Source organism: Schistocerca piceifrons, unplaced genomic scaffold, assembly GCF_021461385.2.
Source record: "Schistocerca piceifrons isolate TAMUIC-IGC-003096 unplaced genomic scaffold, iqSchPice1.1 HiC_scaffold_267, whole genome shotgun sequence".
In the NCBI taxonomy this organism is placed as follows: Eukaryota; Metazoa; Arthropoda; class Insecta; order Orthoptera; family Acrididae; genus Schistocerca; species Schistocerca piceifrons.
The window spans coordinates 23,436-43,139 of record NW_025728479.1 but is presented as its reverse complement, the minus strand read 5'-3'; the positions used below and the strand labels follow the sequence as shown (position 1 = coordinate 43,139).

The 19,704-nt window shown below is 50.1% G+C and overlaps 35 non-coding genes across 35 annotated transcripts; all 35 read right to left on the bottom strand.

The window, feature by feature from the left end:
* Positions 1-375: 375 nt before the first annotated feature.
* Positions 376-457, bottom strand: Trnas-cga. Its single transcript has one exon. It is a non-coding gene; the product is annotated as a tRNA-Ser (tRNA).
* Positions 458-595: 138 nt separating this feature from the next.
* Positions 596-668, bottom strand: Trnak-uuu. The gene has a single exon. It is a non-coding gene; the product is annotated as a tRNA-Lys (tRNA).
* A 539-nt stretch (positions 669-1,207) lies between these two features.
* On the bottom strand, positions 1,208-1,280 carry Trnaf-gaa. Its single transcript has one exon. It is a non-coding gene; the product is annotated as a tRNA-Phe (tRNA).
* Positions 1,281-1,879: 599 nt separating this feature from the next.
* On the bottom strand, positions 1,880-1,961 carry Trnas-uga. The gene has a single exon. It is a non-coding gene; the product is annotated as a tRNA-Ser (tRNA).
* Positions 1,962-2,654: 693 nt separating this feature from the next.
* On the bottom strand, positions 2,655-2,736 carry Trnas-cga. The gene has a single exon. It is a non-coding gene; the product is annotated as a tRNA-Ser (tRNA).
* A 138-nt stretch (positions 2,737-2,874) lies between these two features.
* Trnak-uuu lies at positions 2,875-2,947 on the bottom strand. The gene has a single exon. It is a non-coding gene; the product is annotated as a tRNA-Lys (tRNA).
* Positions 2,948-3,486: 539 nt separating this feature from the next.
* On the bottom strand, positions 3,487-3,559 carry Trnaf-gaa. Its single transcript has one exon. It is a non-coding gene; the product is annotated as a tRNA-Phe (tRNA).
* Positions 3,560-4,158: 599 nt separating this feature from the next.
* On the bottom strand, positions 4,159-4,240 carry Trnas-uga. The gene has a single exon. It is a non-coding gene; the product is annotated as a tRNA-Ser (tRNA).
* A 693-nt stretch (positions 4,241-4,933) lies between these two features.
* Positions 4,934-5,015, bottom strand: Trnas-cga. Its single transcript has one exon. It is a non-coding gene; the product is annotated as a tRNA-Ser (tRNA).
* A 138-nt stretch (positions 5,016-5,153) lies between these two features.
* On the bottom strand, positions 5,154-5,226 carry Trnak-uuu. Its single transcript has one exon. It is a non-coding gene; the product is annotated as a tRNA-Lys (tRNA).
* Positions 5,227-5,765: 539 nt separating this feature from the next.
* Trnaf-gaa lies at positions 5,766-5,838 on the bottom strand. The gene has a single exon. It is a non-coding gene; the product is annotated as a tRNA-Phe (tRNA).
* Positions 5,839-6,437: 599 nt separating this feature from the next.
* On the bottom strand, positions 6,438-6,519 carry Trnas-uga. The gene has a single exon. It is a non-coding gene; the product is annotated as a tRNA-Ser (tRNA).
* Positions 6,520-7,212: 693 nt separating this feature from the next.
* Positions 7,213-7,294, bottom strand: Trnas-cga. Its single transcript has one exon. It is a non-coding gene; the product is annotated as a tRNA-Ser (tRNA).
* Positions 7,295-7,432: 138 nt separating this feature from the next.
* Positions 7,433-7,505, bottom strand: Trnak-uuu. Its single transcript has one exon. It is a non-coding gene; the product is annotated as a tRNA-Lys (tRNA).
* Positions 7,506-8,044: 539 nt separating this feature from the next.
* On the bottom strand, positions 8,045-8,117 carry Trnaf-gaa. Its single transcript has one exon. It is a non-coding gene; the product is annotated as a tRNA-Phe (tRNA).
* Positions 8,118-8,716: 599 nt separating this feature from the next.
* Trnas-uga lies at positions 8,717-8,798 on the bottom strand. The gene has a single exon. It is a non-coding gene; the product is annotated as a tRNA-Ser (tRNA).
* Positions 8,799-9,491: 693 nt separating this feature from the next.
* Trnas-cga lies at positions 9,492-9,573 on the bottom strand. Its single transcript has one exon. It is a non-coding gene; the product is annotated as a tRNA-Ser (tRNA).
* A 138-nt stretch (positions 9,574-9,711) lies between these two features.
* On the bottom strand, positions 9,712-9,784 carry Trnak-uuu. Its single transcript has one exon. It is a non-coding gene; the product is annotated as a tRNA-Lys (tRNA).
* A 539-nt stretch (positions 9,785-10,323) lies between these two features.
* On the bottom strand, positions 10,324-10,396 carry Trnaf-gaa. The gene has a single exon. It is a non-coding gene; the product is annotated as a tRNA-Phe (tRNA).
* Positions 10,397-10,995: 599 nt separating this feature from the next.
* Positions 10,996-11,077, bottom strand: Trnas-uga. The gene has a single exon. It is a non-coding gene; the product is annotated as a tRNA-Ser (tRNA).
* Positions 11,078-11,770: 693 nt separating this feature from the next.
* Trnas-cga lies at positions 11,771-11,852 on the bottom strand. Its single transcript has one exon. It is a non-coding gene; the product is annotated as a tRNA-Ser (tRNA).
* A 138-nt stretch (positions 11,853-11,990) lies between these two features.
* Trnak-uuu lies at positions 11,991-12,063 on the bottom strand. Its single transcript has one exon. It is a non-coding gene; the product is annotated as a tRNA-Lys (tRNA).
* Positions 12,064-12,602: 539 nt separating this feature from the next.
* Trnaf-gaa lies at positions 12,603-12,675 on the bottom strand. Its single transcript has one exon. It is a non-coding gene; the product is annotated as a tRNA-Phe (tRNA).
* A 599-nt stretch (positions 12,676-13,274) lies between these two features.
* Positions 13,275-13,356, bottom strand: Trnas-uga. The gene has a single exon. It is a non-coding gene; the product is annotated as a tRNA-Ser (tRNA).
* A 693-nt stretch (positions 13,357-14,049) lies between these two features.
* Positions 14,050-14,131, bottom strand: Trnas-cga. The gene has a single exon. It is a non-coding gene; the product is annotated as a tRNA-Ser (tRNA).
* A 138-nt stretch (positions 14,132-14,269) lies between these two features.
* On the bottom strand, positions 14,270-14,342 carry Trnak-uuu. Its single transcript has one exon. It is a non-coding gene; the product is annotated as a tRNA-Lys (tRNA).
* A 539-nt stretch (positions 14,343-14,881) lies between these two features.
* On the bottom strand, positions 14,882-14,954 carry Trnaf-gaa. Its single transcript has one exon. It is a non-coding gene; the product is annotated as a tRNA-Phe (tRNA).
* Positions 14,955-15,553: 599 nt separating this feature from the next.
* On the bottom strand, positions 15,554-15,635 carry Trnas-uga. The gene has a single exon. It is a non-coding gene; the product is annotated as a tRNA-Ser (tRNA).
* A 693-nt stretch (positions 15,636-16,328) lies between these two features.
* Positions 16,329-16,410, bottom strand: Trnas-cga. Its single transcript has one exon. It is a non-coding gene; the product is annotated as a tRNA-Ser (tRNA).
* Positions 16,411-16,548: 138 nt separating this feature from the next.
* On the bottom strand, positions 16,549-16,621 carry Trnak-uuu. Its single transcript has one exon. It is a non-coding gene; the product is annotated as a tRNA-Lys (tRNA).
* A 539-nt stretch (positions 16,622-17,160) lies between these two features.
* Trnaf-gaa lies at positions 17,161-17,233 on the bottom strand. Its single transcript has one exon. It is a non-coding gene; the product is annotated as a tRNA-Phe (tRNA).
* A 599-nt stretch (positions 17,234-17,832) lies between these two features.
* Positions 17,833-17,914, bottom strand: Trnas-uga. The gene has a single exon. It is a non-coding gene; the product is annotated as a tRNA-Ser (tRNA).
* Positions 17,915-18,607: 693 nt separating this feature from the next.
* Trnas-cga lies at positions 18,608-18,689 on the bottom strand. The gene has a single exon. It is a non-coding gene; the product is annotated as a tRNA-Ser (tRNA).
* Positions 18,690-18,827: 138 nt separating this feature from the next.
* On the bottom strand, positions 18,828-18,900 carry Trnak-uuu. The gene has a single exon. It is a non-coding gene; the product is annotated as a tRNA-Lys (tRNA).
* A 539-nt stretch (positions 18,901-19,439) lies between these two features.
* Positions 19,440-19,512, bottom strand: Trnaf-gaa. The gene has a single exon. It is a non-coding gene; the product is annotated as a tRNA-Phe (tRNA).
* Between the last annotated feature and the right edge of the window lie 192 nt (positions 19,513-19,704).

Here is a 19,704-nt window from a genome sequence, read left to right as displayed (position 1 = left end):
AGTTTTCTGTCGTCTTAAAACGATGGACATACCTCCAAGCAGCTGCGAGATCTTAAGAAAAGAAACGCTGCACCACTGCCTTCGCCGCACTCGAATGATTCAATTGCGATTCTTAAAAAGAATTGAATGTTCGCTCTGTCCAACACTTTCGAGCACATCTGTGTACTCACGATCTCAGCGACGGCTTTCTGCAGTCCCAGCGTCAGTGCGAGGTGAACCGATGGCCACAGTAAGCAGCGGTCGTCGCGAAACTCAGTATTCTTAAACGGAAACTTTCGTCTTGTTGAGAATGGCGTCACTGGTTTGCACCCGCATTCGCCCACGCATGTCACATGTGTGCGAAAATTTTTGCTCCTCTCTTTACGCAAAATCGCACGCAGCCGGTAGGATTCGAACCTACGCTCCCATAGGGAATCTGATTTCGAGTCAGACGCCTTAACCACTCGGCCACGACTGCCGGTAGCGCGGCGTTGTCCCGACACATGCAAATGCTACCGTTTGAAGCACTGTGGTGTCAGAAAACGGCGTAGCTGCATTATTTTCCGTAGCGTTTCCACCGCTACCAGACGAATCGCTACCAAAGTTTTAAAATTTCCGCCCGGACAGGGACTTGAACCCTGGACCCTTAGGTTAAAAGCCTAATGCTCTACCGACTGAGCTATCCGGGCTCGGACGACGGTGTGAGACCTCCCACGATGCACAACTGTACATTGACTCATGTCCTTTACTGTTGTGCAATCGTTGCATGGGGCCGTTACTAATAAAACGTCGCCTAAATGCTGTCTGCAAACTTATCGCGCTAAGCTCGTAACACACTATCGAAGACTGCTGGCACACGATGCAACAACAAATTGCACCAGTTGTTACGTCTCATACGTTGGAGCAGAGAATTGACGTGTTTTGTCGACACTCACTGGGCAATTGGAAAATTCGCAAGCATTTCGAATGCAATGTTTCCCACGTTTTCGCTCATTTCGCGGTTCCGTTGAAGACGTTCTTCACCACCTGACACAGAAAAAGGAACGCAGTCGGTAGGGCTTTTTTGATTCTTTTCCTTCAAAGGGAGTTAGTTTTCTAGTGAGTTCCTCTTATGGCATGCACTAGACAACCAGAACTGCTACAGCAGAGAGTCATTTTTGTTGTCAGCTGTAGTTGCATTATCACCAACGCAGAGCAATTCCATTGGCGTCGCATCAAAACGAATACCTGCCGAAACCCGGGATCGAACCAGGGACCTTTAGATCTTCAGTCTAACGCTCTCCCAACTGAGCTATTTCGGCTGACATTGGACGTTGCTGTTTGCATGTGTTCGTTCAGCTCTGCCTCGTTGCCAATTTCACAGTCACCTTCGTCTGATAAGACACAGGGACGCTGAAAGGCGAGCAGCCGATGCAGTGAAGTCCCACACACATTTCTTCTGCTTCCATCATCGTAACAAGCAAACATGTCGACTCGACTCGTGTAATATTCACTTCGCTGACTTCACGTGACGCCGCGCTGACGCTAGAAAACCCGTGCTATGTCGATGTCAGGGGCAACTCGTGTGCAGAGAACGAGACACAAGAAGGAGTGAGCCTCTCCACCGTATGAGAGGCAGTATCTAGCAGATACACACGGTAAAACATTCGACTTGCGTTAGCTCGTAAATTGCTACACGTCATCGTCTGCAAGCTAAAAAGGACACATCTGCACTGCCCAGTGAGGCGACACTTGTACTAACACCCGGTGGGCGGCTGTGAGACGAGGAGATGAGCTGCGGCTTCTGGGCGCGACTGTAACGCTGCGCCCTGGATCAAATAACTGGTGACCCATGTGTTTAGTAGTGACGCAACTGCTAGGATGCACCTGAACGTCCATCTTTTGAGAGAGAGAAAATTTTCGCAGTCGGCAGGACTCGAACCTACGCTCCCAGAGGGAATCTGATTTCAAGTCAGACGCCTTAACCACTCGGCCACGACTGCCGGTGGCAGAAGCGACTCCCGACAAGTGAAACGGCCATCTTTAGAAGCAATCTGATGGCAGAAAGCGGCGTGGCCTCACTCTTTCCTGTAGGGTTTCCATTAGCCGTTACGAAAGTGTATTAATTTTCGCCCAGACAGGGACTTGAACCCAGGACCCTTTGGTTGAAAACCTAACGCTCTACCGACTCAGCTATGCGGGCCCACGCACGAGCATTATCGTACAGCTGCGTGGTGAGCGAGTGATTCGCATGTTGTAATTACTGGCTTATGGCTCCAATGGCGACTTCACCGACTTCCCACTGACGCACCGCTGACGCTAGTTTTCTGTCGTCTTAAAACGATGGACATACCTCCAAGCAGCTGCGAGATCTTAAGAAAAGAAACGCTGCACCACTGCCTTCGCCGCACTCGAATGATTCAATTGCGATTCTTAAAAAGAATTGAATGTTCGCTCTGTCCAACACTTTCGAGCACATCTGTGTACTCACGATCTCAGCGACGGCTTTCTGCAGTCCCAGCGTCAGTGCGAGGTGAACCGATGGCCACAGTAAGCAGCGGTCGTCGCGAAACTCAGTATTCTTAAACGGAAACTTTCGTCTTGTTGAGAATGGCGTCACTGGTTTGCACCCGCATTCGCCCACGCATGTCACATGTGTGCGAAAATTTTTGCTCCTCTCTTTACGCAAAATCGCACGCAGCCGGTAGGATTCGAACCTACGCTCCCACAGGGAATCTGATTTCGAGTCAGACGCCTTAACCACTCGGCCACGACTGCCGGTAGCGCGGCGTTGTCCCGACACATGCAAATGCTACCGTTTGAAGCACTGTGGTGTCAGAAAACGGCGTAGCTGCATTATTTTCCGTAGCGTTTCCACCGCTACCAGACGAATCGCTACCAAAGTTTTAAAATTTCCGCCCGGACAGGGACTTGAACCCTGGACCCTTAGGTTAAAAGCCTAATGCTCTACCGACTGAGCTATCCGGGCTCGGACGACGGTGTGAGACCTCCCACGATGCACAACTGTACATTGACTCATGTCCTTTACTGTTGTGCAATCGTTGCATGGGGCCGTTACTAATAAAACGTCGCCTAAATGCTGTCTGCAAACTTATCGCGCTAAGCTCGTAACACACTATCGAAGACTGCTGGCACACGATGCAACAACAAATTGCACCAGTTGTTACGTCTCATACGTTGGAGCAGAGAATTGACGTGTTTTGTCGACACTCACTGGGCAATTGGAAAATTCGCAAGCATTTCGAATGCAATGTTTCCCACGTTTTCGCTCATTTCGCGGTTCCGTTGAAGACGTTCTTCACCACCTGACACAGAAAAAGGAACGCAGTCGGTAGGGCTTTTTTGATTCTTTTCCTTCAAAGGGAGTTAGTTTTCTAGTGAGTTCCTCTTATGGCATGCACTAGACAACCAGAACTGCTACAGCAGAGAGTCATTTTTGTTGTCAGCTGTAGTTGCATTATCACCAACGCAGAGCAATTCCATTGGCGTCGCATCAAAACGAATACCTGCCGAAACCCGGGATCGAACCAGGGACCTTTAGATCTTCAGTCTAACGCTCTCCCAACTGAGCTATTTCGGCTGACATTGAACGTTGCTGTTTGCATGTGTTCGTTCAGCTCTGCCTCGTTGCCAATTTCACAGTCACCTTCGTCTGATAAGACACAGGGACGCTGAAAGGCGAGCAGCCGATGCAGTGAAGTCCCACACACATTTCTTCTGCTTCCATCATCGTAACAAGCAAACATGTCGACTCGACTCGTGTAATATTCACTTCGCTGACTTCACGTGACGCCGCGCTGACGCTAGAAAACCCGTGCTATGTCGATGTCAGGGGCAACTCGTGTGCAGAGAACGAGACACAAGAAGGAGTGAGCCTCTCCACCGTATGAGAGGCAGTATCTAGCAGATACACACGGTAAAACATTCGACTTGCGTTAGCTCGTAAATTGCTACACGTCATCGTCTGCAAGCTAAAAAGGACACATCTGCACTGCCCAGTGAGGCGACACTTGTACTAACACCCGGTGGGCGGCTGTGAGACGAGGAGATGAGCTGCGGCTTCTGGGCGCGACTGTAACGCTGCGCCCTGGATCAAATAACTGGTGACCCATGTGTTTAGTAGTGACGCAACTGCTAGGATGCACCTGAACGTCCATCTTTTGAGAGAGAGAAAATTTTCGCAGTCGGCAGGACTCGAACCTACGCTCCCAGAGGGAATCTGATTTCAAGTCAGACGCCTTAACCACTCGGCCACGACTGCCGGTGGCAGAAGCGACTCCCGACAAGTGAAACGGCCATCTTTAGAAGCAATCTGATGGCAGAAAGCGGCGTGGCCTCACTCTTTCCTGTAGGGTTTCCATTAGCCGTTACGAAAGTGTATTAATTTTCGCCCAGACAGGGACTTGAACCCAGGACCCTTTGGTTGAAAACCTAACGCTCTACCGACTCAGCTATGCGGGCCCACGCACGAGCATTATCGTACAGCTGCGTGGTGAGCGAGTGATTCGCATGTTGTAATTACTGGCTTATGGCTCCAATGGCGACTTCACCGACTTCCCACTGACGCACCGCTGACGCTAGTTTTCTGTCGTCTTAAAACGATGGACATACCTCCAAGCAGCTGCGAGATCTTAAGAAAAGAAACGCTGCACCACTGCCTTCGCCGCACTCGAATGATTCAATTGCGATTCTTAAAAAGAATTGAATGTTCGCTCTGTCCAACACTTTCGAGCACATCTGTGTACTCACGATCTCAGCGACGGCTTTCTGCAGTCCCAGCGTCAGTGCGAGGTGAACCGATGGCCACAGTAAGCAGCGGTCGTCGCGAAACTCAGTATTCTTAAACGGAAACTTTCGTCTTGTTGAGAATGGCGTCACTGGTTTGCACCCGCATTCGCCCACGCATGTCACATGTGTGCGAAAATTTTTGCTCCTCTCTTTACGCAAAATCGCACGCAGCCGGTAGGATTCGAACCTACGCTCCCATAGGGAATCTGATTTCGAGTCAGACGCCTTAACCACTCGGCCACGACTGCCGGTAGCGCGGCGTTGTCCCGACACATGCAAATGCTACCGTTTGAAGCACTGTGGTGTCAGAAAACGGCGTAGCTGCATTATTTTCCGTAGCGTTTCCACCGCTACCAGACGAATCGCTACCAAAGTTTTAAAATTTCCGCCCGGACAGGGACTTGAACCCTGGACCCTTAGGTTAAAAGCCTAATGCTCTACCGACTGAGCTATCCGGGCTCGGACGACGGTGTGAGACCTCCCACGATGCACAACTGTACATTGACTCATGTCCTTTACTGTTGTGCAATCGTTGCATGGGGCCGTTACTAATAAAACGTCGCCTAAATGCTGTCTGCAAACTTATCGCGCTAAGCTCGTAACACACTATCGAAGACTGCTGGCACACGATGCAACAACAAATTGCACCAGTTGTTACGTCTCATACGTTGGAGCAGAGAATTGACGTGTTTTGTCGACACTCACTGGGCAATTGGAAAATTCGCAAGCATTTCGAATGCAATGTTTCCCACGTTTTCGCTCATTTCGCGGTTCCGTTGAAGACGTTCTTCACCACCTGACACAGAAAAAGGAACGCAGTCGGTAGGGCTTTTTTGATTCTTTTCCTTCAAAGGGAGTTAGTTTTCTAGTGAGTTCCTCTTATGGCATGCACTAGACAACCAGAACTGCTACAGCAGAGAGTCATTTTTGTTGTCAGCTGTAGTTGCATTATCACCAACGCAGAGCAATTCCATTGGCGTCGCATCAAAACGAATACCTGCCGAAACCCGGGATCGAACCAGGGACCTTTAGATCTTCAGTCTAACGCTCTCCCAACTCAGCTATTTCGGCTGACATTGAACGTTGCTGTTTGCATGTGTTCGTTCAGCTCTGCCTCGTTGCCAATTTCACAGTCACCTTCGTCTGATAAGACACAGGGACGCTGAAAGGCGAGCAGCCGATGCAGTGAAGTCCCACACACATTTCTTCTGCTTCCATCATCGTAACAAGCAAACATGTCGACTCGACTCGTGTAATATTCACTTCGCTGACTTCACGTGACGCCGCGCTGACGCTAGAAAACCCGTGCTATGTCGATGTCAGGGGCAACTCGTGTGCAGAGAACGAGACACAAGAAGGAGTGAGCCTCTCCACCGTATGAGAGGCAGTATCTAGCAGATACACACGGTAAAACATTCGACTTGCGTTAGCTCGTAAATTGCTACACGTCATCGTCTGCAAGCTAAAAAGGACACATCTGCACTGCCCAGTGAGGCGACACTTGTACTAACACCCGGTGGGCGGCTGTGAGACGAGGAGATGAGCTGCGGCTTCTGGGCGCGACTGTAACGCTGCGCCCTGGATCAAATAACTGGTGACCCATGTGTTTAGTAGTGACGCAACTGCTAGGATGCACCTGAACGTCCATCTTTTGAGAGAGAGAAAATTTTCGCAGTCGGCAGGACTCGAACCTACGCTCCCAGAGGGAATCTGATTTCAAGTCAGACGCCTTAACCACTCGGCCACGACTGCCGGTGGCAGAAGCGACTCCCGACAAGTGAAACGGCCATCTTTAGAAGCAATCTGATGGCAGAAAGCGGCGTGGCCTCACTCTTTCCTGTAGGGTTTCCATTAGCCGTTACGAAAGTGTATTAATTTTCGCCCAGACAGGGACTTGAACCCAGGACCCTTTGGTTGAAAACCTAACGCTCTACCGACTCAGCTATGCGGGCCCACGCACGAGCATTATCGTACAGCTGCGTGGTGAGCGAGTGATTCGCATGTTGTAATTACTGGCTTATGGCTCCAATGGCGACTTCACCGACTTCCCACTGACGCACCGCTGACGCTAGTTTTCTGTCGTCTTAAAACGATGGACATACCTCCAAGCAGCTGCGAGATCTTAAGAAAAGAAACGCTGCACCACTGCCTTCGCCGCACTCGAATGATTCAATTGCGATTCTTAAAAAGAATTGAATGTTCGCTCTGTCCAACACTTTCGAGCACATCTGTGTACTCACGATCTCAGCGACGGCTTTCTGCAGTCCCAGCGTCAGTGCGAGGTGAACCGATGGCCACAGTAAGCAGCGGTCGTCGCGAAACTCAGTATTCTTAAACGGAAACTTTCGTCTTGTTGAGAATGGCGTCACTGGTTTGCACCCGCATTCGCCCACGCATGTCACATGTGTGCGAAAATTTTTGCTCCTCTCTTTACGCAAAATCGCACGCAGCCGGTAGGATTCGAACCTACGCTCCCATAGGGAATCTGATTTCGAGTCAGACGCCTTAACCACTCGGCCACGACTGCCGGTAGCGCGGCGTTGTCCCGACACATGCAAATGCTACCGTTTGAAGCACTGTGGTGTCAGAAAACGGCGTAGCTGCATTATTTTCCGTAGCGTTTCCACCGCTACCAGACGAATCGCTACCAAAGTTTTAAAATTTCCGCCCGGACAGGGACTTGAACCCTGGACCCTTAGGTTAAAAGCCTAATGCTCTACCGACTGAGCTATCCGGGCTCGGACGACGGTGTGAGACCTCCCACGATGCACAACTGTACATTGACTCATGTCCTTTACTGTTGTGCAATCGTTGCATGGGGCCGTTACTAATAAAACGTCGCCTAAATGCTGTCTGCAAACTTATCGCGCTAAGCTCGTAACACACTATCGAAGACTGCTGGCACACGATGCAACAACAAATTGCACCAGTTGTTACGTCTCATACGTTGGAGCAGAGAATTGACGTGTTTTGTCGACACTCACTGGGCAATTGGAAAATTCGCAAGCATTTCGAATGCAATGTTTCCCACGTTTTCGCTCATTTCGCGGTTCCGTTGAAGACGTTCTTCACCACCTGACACAGAAAAAGGAACGCAGTCGGTAGGGCTTTTTTGATTCTTTTCCTTCAAAGGGAGTTAGTTTTCTAGTGAGTTCCTCTTATGGCATGCACTAGACAACCAGAACTGCTACAGCAGAGAGTCATTTTTGTTGTCAGCTGTAGTTGCATTATCACCAACGCAGAGCAATTCCATTGGCGTCGCATCAAAACGAATACCTGCCGAAACCCGGGATCGAACCAGGGACCTTTAGATCTTCAGTCTAACGCTCTCCCAACTGAGCTATTTCGGCTGACATTGAACGTTGCTGTTTGCATGTGTTCGTTCAGCTCTGCCTCGTTGCCAATTTCACAGTCACCTTCGTCTGATAAGACACAGGGACGCTGAAAGGCGAGCAGCCGATGCAGTGAAGTCCCACACACATTTCTTCTGCTTCCATCATCGTAACAAGCAAACATGTCGACTCGACTCGTGTAATATTCACTTCGCTGACTTCACGTGACGCCGCGCTGACGCTAGAAAACCCGTGCTATGTCGATGTCAGGGGCAACTCGTGTGCAGAGAACGAGACACAAGAAGGAGTGAGCCTCTCCACCGTATGAGAGGCAGTATCTAGCAGATACACACGGTAAAACATTCGACTTGCGTTAGCTCGTAAATTGCTACACGTCATCGTCTGCAAGCTAAAAAGGACACATCTGCACTGCCCAGTGAGGCGACACTTGTACTAACACCCGGTGGGCGGCTGTGAGACGAGGAGATGAGCTGCGGCTTCTGGGCGCGACTGTAACGCTGCGCCCTGGATCAAATAACTGGTGACCCATGTGTTTAGTAGTGACGCAACTGCTAGGATGCACCTGAACGTCCATCTTTTGAGAGAGAGAAAATTTTCGCAGTCGGCAGGACTCGAACCTACGCTCCCAGAGGGAATCTGATTTCAAGTCAGACGCCTTAACCACTCGGCCACGACTGCCGGTGGCAGAAGCGACTCCCGACAAGTGAAACGGCCATCTTTAGAAGCAATCTGATGGCAGAAAGCGGCGTGGCCTCACTCTTTCCTGTAGGGTTTCCATTAGCCGTTACGAAAGTGTATTAATTTTCGCCCAGACAGGGACTTGAACCCAGGACCCTTTGGTTGAAAACCTAACGCTCTACCGACTCAGCTATGCGGGCCCACGCACGAGCATTATCGTACAGCTGCGTGGTGAGCGAGTGATTCGCATGTTGTAATTACTGGCTTATGGCTCCAATGGCGACTTCACCGACTTCCCACTGACGCACCGCTGACGCTAGTTTTCTGTCGTCTTAAAACGATGGACATACCTCCAAGCAGCTGCGAGATCTTAAGAAAAGAAACGCTGCACCACTGCCTTCGCCGCACTCGAATGATTCAATTGCGATTCTTAAAAAGAATTGAATGTTCGCTCTGTCCAACACTTTCGAGCACATCTGTGTACTCACGATCTCAGCGACGGCTTTCTGCAGTCCCAGCGTCAGTGCGAGGTGAACCGATGGCCACAGTAAGCAGCGGTCGTCGCGAAACTCAGTATTCTTAAACGGAAACTTTCGTCTTGTTGAGAATGGCGTCACTGGTTTGCACCCGCATTCGCCCACGCATGTCACATGTGTGCGAAAATTTTTGCTCCTCTCTTTACGCAAAATCGCACGCAGCCGGTAGAATTCGAACCTACGCTCCCATAGGGAATCTGATTTCGAGTCAGACGCCTTAACCACTCGGCCACGACTGCCGGTAGCGCGGCGTTGTCCCGACACATGCAAATGCTACCGTTTGAAGCACTGTGGTGTCAGAAAACGGCGTAGCTGCATTATTTTCCGTAGCGTTTCCACCGCTACCAGACGAATCGCTACCAAAGTTTTAAAATTTCCGCCCGGACAGGGACTTGAACCCTGGACCCTTAGGTTAAAAGCCTAATGCTCTACCGACTGAGCTATCCGGGCTCGGACGACGGTGTGAGACCTCCCACGATGCACAACTGTACATTGACTCATGTCCTTTACTGTTGTGCAATCGTTGCATGGGGCCGTTACTAATAAAACGTCGCCTAAATGCTGTCTGCAAACTTATCGCGCTAAGCTCGTAACACACTATCGAAGACTGCTGGCACACGATGCAACAACAAATTGCACCAGTTGTTACGTCTCATACGTTGGAGCAGAGAATTGACGTGTTTTGTCGACACTCACTGGGCAATTGGAAAATTCGCAAGCATTTCGAATGCAATGTTTCCCACGTTTTCGCTCATTTCGCGGTTCCGTTGAAGACGTTCTTCACCACCTGACACAGAAAAAGGAACGCAGTCGGTAGGGCTTTTTTGATTCTTTTCCTTCAAAGGGAGTTAGTTTTCTAGTGAGTTCCTCTTATGGCATGCACTAGACAACCAGAACTGCTACAGCAGAGAGTCATTTTTGTTGTCAGCTGTAGTTGCATTATCACCAACGCAGAGCAATTCCATTGGCGTCGCATCAAAACGAATACCTGCCGAAACCCGGGATCGAACCAGGGACCTTTAGATCTTCAGTCTAACGCTCTCCCAACTGAGCTATTTCGGCTGACATTGAACGTTGCTGTTTGCATGTGTTCGTTCAGCTCTGCCTCGTTGCCAATTTCACAGTCACCTTCGTCTGATAAGACACAGGGACGCTGAAAGGCGAGCAGCCGATGCAGTGAAGTCCCACACACATTTCTTCTGCTTCCATCATCGTAACAAGCAAACATGTCGACTCGACTCGTGTAATATTCACTTCGCTGACTTCACGTGACGCCGCGCTGACGCTAGAAAACCCGTGCTATGTCGATGTCAGGGGCAACTCGTGTGCAGAGAACGAGACACAAGAAGGAGTGAGCCTCTCCACCGTATGAGAGGCAGTATCTAGCAGATACACACGGTAAAACATTCGACTTGCGTTAGCTCGTAAATTGCTACACGTCATCGTCTGCAAGCTAAAAAGGACACATCTGCACTGCCCAGTGAGGCGACACTTGTACTAACACCCGGTGGGCGGCTGTGAGACGAGGAGATGAGCTGCGGCTTCTGGGCGCGACTGTAACGCTGCGCCCTGGATCAAATAACTGGTGACCCATGTGTTTAGTAGTGACGCAACTGCTAGGATGCACCTGAACGTCCATCTTTTGAGAGAGAGAAAATTTTCGCAGTCGGCAGGACTCGAACCTACGCTCCCAGAGGGAATCTGATTTCAAGTCAGACGCCTTAACCACTCGGCCACGACTGCCGGTGGCAGAAGCGACTCCCGACAAGTGAAACGGCCATCTTTAGAAGCAATCTGATGGCAGAAAGCGGCGTGGCCTCACTCTTTCCTGTAGGGTTTCCATTAGCCGTTACGAAAGTGTATTAATTTTCGCCCAGACAGGGACTTGAACCCAGGACCCTTTGGTTGAAAACCTAACGCTCTACCGACTCAGCTATGCGGGCCCACGCACGAGCATTATCGTACAGCTGCGTGGTGAGCGAGTGATTCGCATGTTGTAATTACTGGCTTATGGCTCCAATGGCGACTTCACCGACTTCCCACTGACGCACCGCTGACGCTAGTTTTCTGTCGTCTTAAAACGATGGACATACCTCCAAGCAGCTGCGAGATCTTAAGAAAAGAAACGCTGCACCACTGCCTTCGCCGCACTCGAATGATTCAATTGCGATTCTTAAAAAGAATTGAATGTTCGCTCTGTCCAACACTTTCGAGCACATCTGTGTACTCACGATCTCAGCGACGGCTTTCTGCAGTCCCAGCGTCAGTGCGAGGTGAACCGATGGCCACAGTAAGCAGCGGTCGTCGCGAAACTCAGTATTCTTAAACGGAAACTTTCGTCTTGTTGAGAATGGCGTCACTGGTTTGCACCCGCATTCGCCCACGCATGTCACATGTGTGCGAAAATTTTTGCTCCTCTCTTTACGCAAAATCGCACGCAGCCGGTAGGATTCGAACCTACGCTCCCATAGGGAATCTGATTTCGAGTCAGACGCCTTAACCACTCGGCCACGACTGCCGGTAGCGCGGCGTTGTCCCGACACATGCAAATGCTACCGTTTGAAGCACTGTGGTGTCAGAAAACGGCGTAGCTGCATTATTTTCCGTAGCGTTTCCACCGCTACCAGACGAATCGCTACCAAAGTTTTAAAATTTCCGCCCGGACAGGGACTTGAACCCTGGACCCTTAGGTTAAAAGCCTAATGCTCTACCGACTGAGCTATCCGGGCTCGGACGACGGTGTGAGACCTCCCACGATGCACAACTGTACATTGACTCATGTCCTTTACTGTTGTGCAATCGTTGCATGGGGCCGTTACTAATAAAACGTCGCCTAAATGCTGTCTGCAAACTTATCGCGCTAAGCTCGTAACACACTATCGAAGACTGCTGGCACACGATGCAACAACAAATTGCACCAGTTGTTACGTCTCATACGTTGGAGCAGAGAATTGACGTGTTTTGTCGACACTCACTGGGCAATTGGAAAATTCGCAAGCATTTCGAATGCAATGTTTCCCACGTTTTCGCTCATTTCGCGGTTCCGTTGAAGACGTTCTTCACCACCTGACACAGAAAAAGGAACGCAGTCGGTAGGGCTTTTTTGATTCTTTTCCTTCAAAGGGAGTTAGTTTTCTAGTGAGTTCCTCTTATGGCATGCACTAGACAACCAGAACTGCTACAGCAGAGAGTCATTTTTGTTGTCAGCTGTAGTTGCATTATCACCAACGCAGAGCAATTCCATTGGCGTCGCATCAAAACGAATACCTGCCGAAACCCGGGATCGAACCAGGGACCTTTAGATCTTCAGTCTAACGCTCTCCCAACTGAGCTATTTCGGCTGACATTGAACGTTGCTGTTTGCATGTGTTCGTTCAGCTCTGCCTCGTTGCCAATTTCACAGTCACCTTCGTCTGATAAGACACAGGGACGCTGAAAGGCGAGCAGCCGATGCAGTGAAGTCCCACACACATTTCTTCTGCTTCCATCATCGTAACAAGCAAACATGTCGACTCGACTCGTGTAATATTCACTTCGCTGACTTCACGTGACGCCGCGCTGACGCTAGAAAACCCGTGCTATGTCGATGTCAGGGGCAACTCGTGTGCAGAGAACGAGACACAAGAAGGAGTGAGCCTCTCCACCGTATGAGAGGCAGTATCTAGCAGATACACACGGTAAAACATTCGACTTGCGTTAGCTCGTAAATTGCTACACGTCATCGTCTGCAAGCTAAAAAGGACACATCTGCACTGCCCAGTGAGGCGACACTTGTACTAACACCCGGTGGGCGGCTGTGAGACGAGGAGATGAGCTGCGGCTTCTGGGCGCGACTGTAACGCTGCGCCCTGGATCAAATAACTGGTGACCCATGTGTTTAGTAGTGACGCAACTGCTAGGATGCACCTGAACGTCCATCTTTTGAGAGAGAGAAAATTTTCGCAGTCGGCAGGACTCGAACCTACGCTCCCAGAGGGAATCTGATTTCAAGTCAGACGCCTTAACCACTCGGCCACGACTGCCGGTGGCAGAAGCGACTCCCGACAAGTGAAACGGCCATCTTTAGAAGCAATCTGATGGCAGAAAGCGGCGTGGCCTCACTCTTTCCTGTAGGGTTTCCATTAGCCGTTACGAAAGTGTATTAATTTTCGCCCAGACAGGGACTTGAACCCAGGACCCTTTGGTTGAAAACCTAACGCTCTACCGACTCAGCTATGCGGGCCCACGCACGAGCATTATCGTACAGCTGCGTGGTGAGCGAGTGATTCGCATGTTGTAATTACTGGCTTATGGCTCCAATGGCGACTTCACCGACTTCCCACTGACGCACCGCTGACGCTAGTTTTCTGTCGTCTTAAAACGATGGACATACCTCCAAGCAGCTGCGAGATCTTAAGAAAAGAAACGCTGCACCACTGCCTTCGCCGCACTCGAATGATTCAATTGCGATTCTTAAAAAGAATTGAATGTTCGCTCTGTCCAACACTTTCGAGCACATCTGTGTACTCACGATCTCAGCGACGGCTTTCTGCAGTCCCAGCGTCAGTGCGAGGTGAACCGATGGCCACAGTAAGCAGCGGTCGTCGCGAAACTCAGTATTCTTAAACGGAAACTTTCGTCTTGTTGAGAATGGCGTCACTGGTTTGCACCCGCATTCGCCCACGCATGTCACATGTGTGCGAAAATTTTTGCTCCTCTCTTTACGCAAAATCGCACGCAGCCGGTAGGATTCGAACCTACGCTCCCATAGGGAATCTGATTTCGAGTCAGACGCCTTAACCACTCGGCCACGACTGCCGGTAGCGCGGCGTTGTCCCGACACATGCAAATGCTACCGTTTGAAGCACTGTGGTGTCAGAAAACGGCGTAGCTGCATTATTTTCCGTAGCGTTTCCACCGCTACCAGACGAATCGCTACCAAAGTTTTAAAATTTCCGCCCGGACAGGGACTTGAACCCTGGACCCTTAGGTTAAAAGCCTAATGCTCTACCGACTGAGCTATCCGGGCTCGGACGACGGTGTGAGACCTCCCACGATGCACAACTGTACATTGACTCATGTCCTTTACTGTTGTGCAATCGTTGCATGGGGCCGTTACTAATAAAACGTCGCCTAAATGCTGTCTGCAAACTTATCGCGCTAAGCTCGTAACACACTATCGAAGACTGCTGGCACACGATGCAACAACAAATTGCACCAGTTGTTACGTCTCATACGTTGGAGCAGAGAATTGACGTGTTTTGTCGACACTCACTGGGCAATTGGAAAATTCGCAAGCATTTCGAATGCAATGTTTCCCACGTTTTCGCTCATTTCGCGGTTCCGTTGAAGACGTTCTTCACCACCTGACACAGAAAAAGGAACGCAGTCGGTAGGGCTTTTTTGATTCTTTTCCTTCAAAGGGAGTTAGTTTTCTAGTGAGTTCCTCTTATGGCATGCACTAGACAACCAGAACTGCTACAGCAGAGAGTCATTTTTGTTGTCAGCTGTAGTTGCATTATCACCAACGCAGAGCAATTCCATTGGCGTCGCATCAAAACGAATACCTGCCGAAACCCGGGATCGAACCAGGGACCTTTAGATCTTCAGTCTAACGCTCTCCCAACTGAGCTATTTCGGCTGACATTGAACGTTGCTGTTTGCATGTGTTCGTTCAGCTCTGCCTCGTTGCCAATTTCACAGTCACCTTCGTCTGATAAGACACAGGGACGCTGAAAGGCGAGCAGCCGATGCAGTGAAGTCCCACACACATTTCTTCTGCTTCCATCATCGTAACAAGCAAACATGTCGACTCGACTCGTGTAATATTCACTTCGCTGACTTCACGTGACGCCGCGCTGACGCTAGAAAACCCGTGCTATGTCGATGTCAGGGGCAACTCGTGTGCAGAGAACGAGACACAAGAAGGAGTGAGCCTCTCCACCGTATGAGAGGCAGTATCTAGCAGATACACACGGTAAAACATTCGACTTGCGTTAGCTCGTAAATTGCTACACGTCATCGTCTGCAAGCTAAAAAGGACACATCTGCACTGCCCAGTGAGGCGACACTTGTACTAACACCCGGTGGGCGGCTGTGAGACGAGGAGATGAGCTGCGGCTTCTGGGCGCGACTGTAACGCTGCGCCCTGGATCAAATAACTGGTGACCCATGTGTTTAGTAGTGACGCAACTGCTAGGATGCACCTGAACGTCCATCTTTTGAGAGAGAGAAAATTTTCGCAGTCGGCAGGACTCGAACCTACGCTCCCAGAGGGAATCTGATTTCAAGTCAGACGCCTTAACCACTCGGCCACGACTGCCGGTGGCAGAAGCGACTCCCGACAAGTGAAACGGCCATCTTTAGAAGCAATCTGATGGCAGAAAGCGGCGTGGCCTCACTCTTTCCTGTAGGGTTTCCATTAGCCGTTACGAAAGTGTATTAATTTTCGCCCAGACAGGGACTTGAACCCAGGACCCTTTGGTTGAAAACCTAACGCTCTACCGACTCAGCTATGCGGGCCCACGCACGAGCATTATCGTACAGCTGCGTGGTGAGCGAGTGATTCGCATGTTGTAATTACTGGCTTATGGCTCCAATGGCGACTTCACCGACTTCCCACTGACGCACCGCTGACGCTAGTTTTCTGTCGTCTTAAAACGATGGACATACCTCCAAGCAGCTGCGAGATCTTAAGAAAAGAAACGCTGCACCACTGCCTTCGCCGCACTCGAATGATTCAATTGCGATTCTTAAAAAGAATTGAATGTTCGCTCTGTCCAACACTTTCGAGCACATCTGTGTACTCACGATCTCAGCGACGGCTTTCTGCAGTCCCAGCGTCAGTGCGAGGTGAACCGATGGCCACAGTAAGCAGCGGTCGTCGCGAAACTCAGTATTCTTAAACGGAAACTTTCGTCTTGTTGAGAATGGCGTCACTGGTTTGCACCCGCATTCGCCCACGCATGTCACATGTGTGCGAAAATTTTTGCTCCTCTCTTTACGCAAAATCGCACGCAGCCGGTAGGATTCGAACCTACGCTCCCATAGGGAATCTGATTTCGAGTCAGACGCCTTAACCACTCGGCCACGACTGCCGGTAGCGCGGCGTTGTCCCGACACATGCAAATGCTACCGTTTGAAGCACTGTGGTGTCAGAAAACGGCGTAGCTGCATTATTTTCCGTAGCGTTTCCACCGCTACCAGACGAATCGCTACCAAAGTTTTAAAATTTCCGCCCGGACAGGGACTTGAACCCTGGACCCTTAGGTTAAAAGCCTAATGCTCTACCGACTGAGCTATCCGGGCTCGGACGACGGTGTGAGACCTCCCACGATGCACAACTGTACATTGACTCATGTCCTTTACTGTTGTGCAATCGTTGCATGGGGCCGTTACTAATAAAACGTCGCCTAAATGCTGTCTGCAAACTTATCGCGCTAAGCTCGTAACACACTATCGAAGACTGCTGGCACACGATGCAACAACAAATTGCACCAGTTGTTACGTCTCATACGTTGGAGCAGAGAATTGACGTGTTTTGTCGACACTCACTGGGCAATTGGAAAATTCGCAAGCATTTCGAATGCAATGTTTCCCACGTTTTCGCTCATTTCGCGGTTCCGTTGAAGACGTTCTTCACCACCTGACACAGAAAAAGGAACGCAGTCGGTAGGGCTTTTTTGATTCTTTTCCTTCAAAGGGAGTTAGTTTTCTAGTGAGTTCCTCTTATGGCATGCACTAGACAACCAGAACTGCTACAGCAGAGAGTCATTTTTGTTGTCAGCTGTAGTTGCATTATCACCAACGCAGAGCAATTCCATTGGCGTCGCATCAAAACGAATACCTGCCGAAACCCGGGATCGAACCAGGGACCTTTAGATCTTCAGTCTAACGCTCTCCCAACTGAGCTATTTCGGCTGACATTGAACGTTGCTGTTTGCATGTGTTCGTTCAGCTCTGCCTCGTTGCCAATTTCACAGTCACCTTCGTCTGATAAGACACAGGGACGCTGAAAGGCGAGCAGCCGATGCAGTGAAGTCCCACACACATTTCTTCTGCTTCCATCATCGTAACAAGCAAACATGTCGACTCGACTCGTGTAATATTCACTTCGCTGACTTCACGTGACGCCGCGCTGACGCTAGAAAACCCGTGCTATGTCGATGTCAGGGGCAACTCGTGTGCAGAGAACGAGACACAAGAAGGAGTGAGCCTCTCCACCGTATGAGAGGCAGTATCTAGCAGATACACACGGTAAAACATTCGACTTGCGTTAGCTCGTAAATTGCTACACGTCATCGTCTGCAAGCTAAAAAGGACACATCTGCACTGCCCAGTGAGGCGACACTTGTACTAACACCCGGTGGGCGGCTGTGAGACGAGGAGATGAGCTGCGGCTTCTGGGCGCGACTGTAACGCTGCGCCCTGGATCAAATAACTGGTGACCCATGTGTTTAGTAGTGACGCAACTGCTAGGATGCACCTGAACGTCCATCTTTTGAGAGAGAGAAAATTTTCGCAGTCGGCAGGACTCGAACCTACGCTCCCAGAGGGAATCTGATTTCAAGTCAGACGCCTTAACCACTCGGCCACGACTGCCGGTGGCAGAAGCGACTCCCGACAAGTGAAACGGCCATCTTTAGAAGCAATCTGATGGCAGAAAGCGGCGTGGCCTCACTCTTTCCTGTAGGGTTTCCATTAGCCGTTACGAAAGTGTATTAATTTTCGCCCAGACAGGGACTTGAACCCAGGACCCTTTGGTTGAAAACCTAACGCTCTACCGACTCAGCTATGCGGGCCCACGCACGAGCATTATCGTACAGCTGCGTGGTGAGCGAGTGATTCGCATGTTGTAATTACTGGCTTATGGCTCCAATGGCGACTTCACCGACTTCCCACTGACGCACCGCTGACGCTAGTTTTCTGTCGTCTTAAAACGATGGACATACCTCCAAGCAGCTGCGAGATCTTAAGAAAAGAAACGCTGCACCACTGCCTTCGCCGCACTCGAATGATTCAATTGCGATTCTTAAAAAGAATTGAATGTTCGCTCTGTCCAACACTTTCGAGCACATCTGTGTACTCACGATCTCAGCGACGGCTTTCTGCAGTCCCAGCGTCAGTGCGAGGTGAACCGATGGCCACAGTAAGCAGCGGTCGTCGCGAAACTCAGTATTCTTAAACGGAAACTTTCGTCTTGTTGAGAATGGCGTCACTGGTTTGCACCCGCATTCGCCCACGCATGTCACATGTGTGCGAAAATTTTTGCTCCTCTCTTTACGCAAAATCGCACGCAGCCGGTAGGATTCGAACCTACGCTCCCATAGGGAATCTGATTTCGAGTCAGACGCCTTAACCACTCGGCCACGACTGCCGGTAGCGCGGCGTTGTCCCGACACATGCAAATGCTACCGTTTGAAGCACTGTGGTGTCAGAAAACGGCGTAGCTGCATTATTTTCCGTAGCGTTTCCACCGCTACCAGACGAATCGCTACCAAAGTTTTAAAATTTCCGCCCGGACAGGGACTTGAACCCTGGACCCTTAGGTTAAAAGCCTAATGCTCTACCGACTGAGCTATCCGGGCTCGGACGACGGTGTGAGACCTCCCACGATGCACAACTGTACATTGACTCATGTCCTTTACTGTTGTGCAATCGTTGCATGGGGCCGTTACTAATAAAACGTCGCCTAAATGCTGTCTGCAAACTTATCGCGCTAAGCTCGTAACACACTATCGAAGACTGCTGGCACACGATGCAACAACAAATTGCACCAGTTGTTACGTCTCATACGTTGGAGCAGAGAATTGACGTGTTTTGTCGACACTCACTGGGCAATTGGAAAATTCGCAAGCATTTCGAATGCAATGTTTCCCACGTTTTCGCTCATTTCGCGGTTCCGTTGAAGACGTTCTTCACCACCTGACACAGAAAAAGGAACGCAGTCGGTAGGGCTTTTTTGATTCTTTTCCTTCAAAGGGAGTTAGTTTTCTAGTGAGTTCCTCTTATGGCATGCACTAGACAACCAGAACTGCTACAGCAGAGAGTCATTTTTGTTGTCAGCTGTAGTTGCATTATCACCAACGCAGAGCAATTCCATTGGCGTCGCATCAAAACGAATACCTGCCGAAACCCGGGATCGAACCAGGGACCTTTAGATCTTCAGTCTAACGCTCTCCCAACTGAGCTATTTCGGCTGACATTGAACGTTGCTGTTTGCATGTGTTCGTTCAGCTCTGCCTCGTTGCCAATTTCACAGTCACCTTCGTCTGATAAGACACAGGGACGCTGAAAGGCGAGCAGCCGATGCAGTGAAGTCCCACACACATTTCTTCTGCTTCCATCATCGTAACAAGCAAACATGTCGACTCGACTCGTGTAATATTCAC